Raw genomic sequence first — 7,134 nt, forward strand, 5'->3', positions numbered from 1 at the left:
TATGATTAAAGGCTGCAAAACAGGAAGTGGGAGGTGAATAAATTGAAACAATTGAGAGAGCTACCTAGAGAAGGGTCATATTTGGGAAGGGAATGGAATTAGCCTTTGCCAAAATGAGGTTTTTAGAATTCCCAGCCCACGGACCAGTCTTCAGTGTTTGCAAAATGTTCCATGGTCAAATTATTTTGGGGAAATACAGGTTAAAACAAAGGCATGCTTCACAACCTCAGGTTTTTGGTTACTATGTTCATGGAACATGATCAGAAAAAGGTGCTAGTGTGTGGGGTGGACTGGCCTGGGCCTCTGGCCTCTCTGGAATTTTGGCCCTGCTCCCATTTTCCAGCTGGATTTTCCAGCAAAGTATGTATTACAGAAGGGCTTTGTGGATTTTATGGGGCCCCTCCCTTTCCTGCCAGCAGTCTCTACTCCCAGGCCATGAAGGAATTTCCTTGTTCTCCCTCAGGCCACATGCCTCATTCCATATGGCCTACTTGGCTCCTCCCATCATCCTTTGGGTCCTTTTACAGAGGCTTTGGAACCTTATTTTTGCTCCAGGTTCCCTGTGCTGGCCACTCCAAGAGTTGATTAGTATTGATGTGGCCCTCAGTGTTTCTAATAAAGGTCAGAACTCCCAGTCCAGGCCTCTGATCCAGCTGCCACCCAGAGAGTTCCTCAAACAGATACCCAGAAATAGCAAGTCAGAATGTTTGGACCCTTTGCTTAGCATTGGGGGGTTAATCTTGTAAGAACCTAGGACCCAAGTGTTTTTTGGGTTTTTTTTTTTTTTTTTTTTTTGTCTTCAGTTGACTAGTGTCTGGGAAACAGTATTGGGTGGGAGGGAGGTTTGGAGAGGAGAAAGGAAAGATCACTCTGTTATGTGCTCTTAGACGTATTTCATGCTAGAGTGTTGAGCTGGCTGGAAGCTTTGGGAGGGTAGAAACATGGGCTTCTAATTCTGGAACTGCTGTGAAGACAAAAGAAAATTTGGGTTTCTGCCCTGGCTGTTGTGGCTCAGTGGGTTGAGTGCCAGACTGAGAAACAAAGGGTTGCCAGTTCAATTCCCAGCCTAGGACACATACCTACAGGTCCCCAGTAGGGGGCGTGTGAGAGGCAACCACACATTGATGTTTCTCTTCTCTAAAATAAAATCTTATAAAAAGTTTTTTTGAAAGGATAATAATACTCATTAACTGAGCACAGAGTCACATGTTTACTACATTTGTTGAGCAATATTCCAAACTGTAATTAACATCCCTAATTCTATGGACAGGAAGAAAACAAATGATCAACTACCCTAAAGAAAATAAACTTCAGTTCTGGCTGAGTAGCTCAGCTGGTTGGAGCATCGCCCCCATATGCTGAGGTTGTGGGTCTGAACCCTGGTCAGGGTGCACACAAGAATCAACCAATGAATATATAAATATGTGGAACAACAGCGTTTATCTCTCTCTGAAATTAATAAAATAATTAAACCTCAAAAAGAAAAAAGAAAAACTTCCTTCACTCATAACTACTTTTTTCTTAGCTGGCGGCAGCCTGGACAGAGAATGAAGCTTTGTTCTCCAGGGCCAAGGCCATTTGCAGATTGCAGAAGACAGCACGGTGGGTGTCGTGGCCTGAGTTCTGGTGATTTCGGCCCTGCGATGTGTTGCTTACTTGAGAAACATCCCTCACCTTCACCACCCCCACCCCCTGTGCCCTTCTTGGTTCTTCTGTTAAAATTATTATCCCAACCACCATGCTTAAAGTTCCACCATTAGATCTTTTTTTCTTTTAGGGGGATGTTATATTACCTGATTAAAGATACTATTCCCCGAAAGGGGATACATGTCACCCCTACCCTCTCCACCCCAGTGCCAGCTATTCACAGTATGGACTAAAGGGGAGGATATCAATTCAGTTCTAGTTCTACCACTGCTGCTTATGACCATATAGCTTGGGACGAGTTTTCTCTTCTCTGGACATCAGTTTTTTCATCTTACACAATGAGAGGAGTTGAGATGATTTCCTGGATCCTTAACATCCACAACTATACTGATACAGGGAAGTCTAAGAATAACAAAAAATGAATCCTTTCCTTAAGCAGTTTGGCCTCCACCCAGGTGAATATTCCAGCAGGTTTGCTAAATTTTTGGTAGGTCTTATTTTCCTAATGGCCTCCAATAAAACATTGGGAATTGTAGTGGGTTGAATAGTGTACCCCAAAAGTTCGCATCCACCTGGAACCTCAGAATGGGATGTTATTTGGAAATAGGGTGTCTGCCGATGGATATAAGGTAAGGATTGCGATGAGATCACACTGGGTTAAGGTAGGCCCTAGTTCCAATGAGAGTATCCTTAGGAGACAGACACGGACATACAGAGGCACACAGAGAAGGCGATGTGAAGATAGAAGCAGAGGCTGCAGTGATGCAGCTTAAGCCACGGGATGACCTGAGCCAACAAGCTGGAAGAGGCAAGGAAAGATTCTCTCTTAGACTCTTAGGGAGGAGCACAATGGCCCTTATGACACCTTAATTTTGGACTTCTGGCTTCCAAAACAGAGAATTTCTGTTGTTGTTTTTAAATCCTCACTCAAGGACAGTTTTTTTTTGTTTTTTGGTTTTTTCCATCACTTTTAGAAAGAGAAACATCAATGTGAGAGAGAAGCATTGTGCCCAGATGAGGGATCAAACCCGCAACCTAGGTGTATGTGACCCAACTGGGAATCAAACCCACAACCTTTCTGTTACAGGACAACACTCCACAAGTGAGCCACACCAGCAAGGGCAAGAGTTGCTGTCGTTTGAAAACCAAGTTTGTGGTAATTTGTTTTGGCAGCCCTAGCAAACTAATACAGGAGTATTCTGAGGAATTTTCAGATACCAATTTGTATAAAGTCACACTTGAGATTTAAGGAAAAAATATTCTTTTATGATAATACAAAGGTGAACTATGCTCACATAGTGGGGCTAACACTTGTAAAGGCAAAAATTAAAGCTCAGAACCACACTAGAATTAATTCTGTGTAGGGAAACCTGTCCCTTCCAGACCGAGGCAGTAATCCCCCAAACTGCCTACCTCTGGTTGCTTTCTGATCACAGATTATCTCAACATTTTTTAAACTTTCATTCTAGGTCATCTCTTTACAAATCAGATTACAGAGTCTTAGGATGCTTTTCCATCCTGAATTTATTAGCCAATAACATGTACAGCTAGCAATCTGCCATTCCCCTTGATAGCAGGAAGTAACAGGAGATCTAGCTAAGGCCTGAGACATGCATCAACAATAAAGTCAGCATGGACTTGACTTTTTTAAAAGATTTTGTTTACTTTTAGAGAGAGGGGGAGGAAGGGATAGAGGGAGGGAAACATTGATGTGTGAAAGAAACACCAAATTGGCTGTCTCTTGCATGCCCCCAACTGGGGATGTGGCTCGCAAGCCAGGCTTGTGTCCTGACTGGGAATCAAACAAGTTACCTTTAGGTTCACAGGCATTCAGTCCACTGAGCCACGCCAGCCAGGGCTAGTGGCCTATTTAACTGGTGACTGTGGTTTCTATTAGGAACCCGTAGCCTGTCAAAATAGTGTTTATTATGTTGAAAAAATATTGATTATATCCAATGACCCAGCAGTCTCACTTGTGGGAATTTTAGGAAATACTCTAGGCAAGCATGCAAAGATAGATGTATAAGGACAATTGTCACAGCATTAATTAGCAAAAAAACAAAACAAAAAAACTCAAAGTGTAGCCCTGGCCGGGTAGTTCAGTCTGTTAGAGCATCATCCCCATGCGCCAAGGCTGCTAGTTCCATCCCTGGTAGGGACACATACAAGAGTCAACCAGTGAACGTATCTATCAGTGGGGCAATGGGTTGATTTTTTTTCCCTCTCCTTTCCTCTCCCTCTAAAATAAATAAATTTTAAAAAATCAACCAATGAATGCATAAATAAGTGGAACAACAAATCGATGTTTCTCTCTCCCTTCCTCTCTCTCTATAAAATTAAAACAAAAGGCCCTGGCTGGTGTGTTTCAGTGTATTGAGTGCCGGCCTGCAAACCAAAGGGTCATGGGTTCAATTCCTAGTCAGGGCACATGCCTGGGTTGTGGGCCAGGTCCCCAGTGAGGGGCATATGAGAGGCTACCACACATTGATGTTTCTTTCACTCCCTTCCTCTTTGTCTGAAAACAAAATAAATAAAACCTTTAAAAAAATTTTTTGATGGAAGTATCCTGTCTATTAATAAGAAAATGGTTAGCCCTAGCTGGTGTGGCTCAGTGTTTTGAGTGCAGGCATGCAAACTGAAAGGTCACCGGTTTGATTACCAGTCAGGGCACATGCCTGGGTTGTGGACCAGGTCCCCAGTAGGTGGTGTGCAAGAGGCAACTGATCAATGTATCCCTTGTACATCAATGTTTCTCTCCCTCTCACCTTCCCTTACCCTCTCTCTAAAAATAAATAAAATCTTTAAAAAATTAAAAAAATTTTAAAGTTTCTAAAATAAATAAAAAATCAATCAGTGAGTGTATAAATAAGTGGATATCTGTCTCTGAGAAGTATCCTGTCTATTAATAAAAGAAAATGGTTAGCCATGGCTGGTGTGGCTCAGTGGGTTGAGTGCTAGACTGCAAACCAAAAGGTCGCAGGTTCAATTCCCTGTCAGGGGACATTCCTGGGTTGGGAGTCCCTGGTTGGGGGCATGCAAGAGGCAACCAATAAACACTTTGATGTTTTTCTACCCCTCTTTCTCCCTCCCTTTCCTTCTCTCTAAAAAATAAAATCTTTTTTAAAAAAAAAGAAAAAAGAAAAATGATTAAATGAAAATCTAAAATATTCATGGTTCTATCTTAGCACAAAAAGAGAGACCACAGCATTACCTATTAAGTATTCTTGCCAGAAAATCAAACTTTATCTGAACAAGCTTTTAGATGTTATCAGTTCTTAGAAAATACTGTGCATAGAGGAACATATTAGTGGTATAGCAGGGATGCAAATAACCAAATCCAGAATGTAGGGGAAATGACCTGTTGGGGTTTTTTTTTCAACAAATAATTAACAAGAAACAGGACTGTTATACCTTAAGGGAGACCTGAGACAGGTATATCAGGCAAATGTAATGCATAGATGGTGTTTGTATCCAGATTCAAAACACTGCAATGGTAGAAAGATAATCAGGAAAAATTTAACACTAACTGGATATTAGATCATAGTAAAGTGTTACTTTTTCTAGGCATAATAATGATATTATGTTTATGTTTTTAAAATTACTTATTTATTTAGAGAGAAGAAGAGAGGGAGAAAAAGAGGTAGAGAAACATACATCACTGTGACAGAGAAACATCAATCGGTTGCCTTTCATACACACTCCAGCCCAAACTCACCACCTAGGCATATGCCCTGATCAAGAATTGAACTGATGACCTTTTGCTTTGCAAAATGAGGCCCAACACCCAACACCTAGGGCTGTGGTTATGGTTTTTTTTTTAAGATTTTATTTATTTATTTTTAGAGAGAGGGGAAGGGAGGAAGAAAGAGAGGAAGAGAAGCTTCAATGTGTGGTTGCCTCTCTCACACCCCCACCAGGGACCTGGCCTGCAACCCAGGCATGTGCCCTGACTGGGAATCGAACCAGCAACCCCCTGGTTCACAGGCTGTTACTCAATCCACTCAGCTATGCCTGCCAAGGCTATGTTTTTACAAAGTGATTGGCTCTTAGAAATATTTCATTTACAGGTGAAATAACATAATGTCAAGGATTTTTAAAAAGATTTTATTTATTTTTAGAGAGGGGGAGAAAGGAGGGAGAAGGAGAGGGAGAGAAATTTTGATGTGCAAGGGAAACATTATCGGTTGGTTGCCTCACACATGTTCCCAGTCCGCCCCCACCTGGAGACCTGACCTGCAACCCAGACATGTGCCCTGACCAGGAATTGAACTGGTGACCTTTCGGTTCATAGGCATCAGCCACACTGAATCCACTGAGCCACACTAACCAGGGCAAGTATTTCTTTTAACATAATCCAGAGAATTGCCCCGGCCGGGTAGCTCAGTTGCTTAGAGCCTCATCCAGATATGGCAAGTTCCAGGTTTGATCCCTGGTCAGGGTACATACAAGAAACCAATGAATATATTGATGGGTGGAACAATGAATCAATGTTGATCTTTCTCTCTCCCTTTCTTTGAAAAAATAAAAAATAAAAAAATGTTTAAATGTCAAAAAATTTATAACCCTGACTTATGGCCAAGATGGAGGCAGAGGTAGATATACTGTGCCTCCTTGCACAACCAAAAGAAGGACAACAACAAATTTAAAAACAAAAAAAAACAGAACTGTCCCCCGGCTGGTGTGGTTCAGTGGAATGAGCACCTGCTTGCCAACCAAAGGGTCACTGGTTCAGTTCCTGGTCAGGGCACATGCCTGGGTTTTCAGGGCACAACCTCACTCATCTATATTTCTTGCCCTCTCTTTCTCCCTTCCCCTCTCTGAAAATTACCTACAAAGGAGTTCTCATAAATAAATAAAATCTTAAAAAAACAAAACAAAACAGAACTGCCAGAAAATTGAACTGCATGGAAGTCCAACAACCAAGGAGTTAAAGAGGAAACATTCATCCAGACTGGTAGGAGAGGCAGAGACAGGCAGATGGGGTGGAGAGGACCCACAGCAAGGCGGCAGCTGGTGGACCAGGGCAAGCAAGGCAGCAATTGGCAGAGTGGGCAGTCCCACATTTGTGTGCAGATAAACTGGAAGGAACAACTGGGGAGTGAGACAGACCGCACAACACAGGGCTCCAGTACAGGGACATGAAGCCTCAAACCTTTTATTGAAAAAACCTGTGGGGGTTGAGGCAGCAGTGAGAAAAACTCCCAGCCTCACAGAAGAGTTCATTGGAGAGACCCACAGGGTCCTAGAATGTACACAAACCCACCCACCCAGAAATCAGCACCAGAAGGGCCCAATTGGCTTGTGGGTAGCAGAGGGAGTGACTGAAAGCCAGAGAGAGCTGAGCAAGCACCATTGTTCCCTTTCGGACCCCTCCCCCACATACAGTGCCACATCCAGTGACGTGGGTTGCCCTGCCCTGGCGAATACCTAAAGTTCCACCCTTACTACGTAACACGTGTGGCGAGACATAAAAATATGATCCAAATG

Source organism: Desmodus rotundus, chromosome 1, assembly GCF_022682495.2.
Source record: "Desmodus rotundus isolate HL8 chromosome 1, HLdesRot8A.1, whole genome shotgun sequence".
Taxonomy (NCBI): Eukaryota; Metazoa; Chordata; class Mammalia; order Chiroptera; family Phyllostomidae; genus Desmodus; species Desmodus rotundus.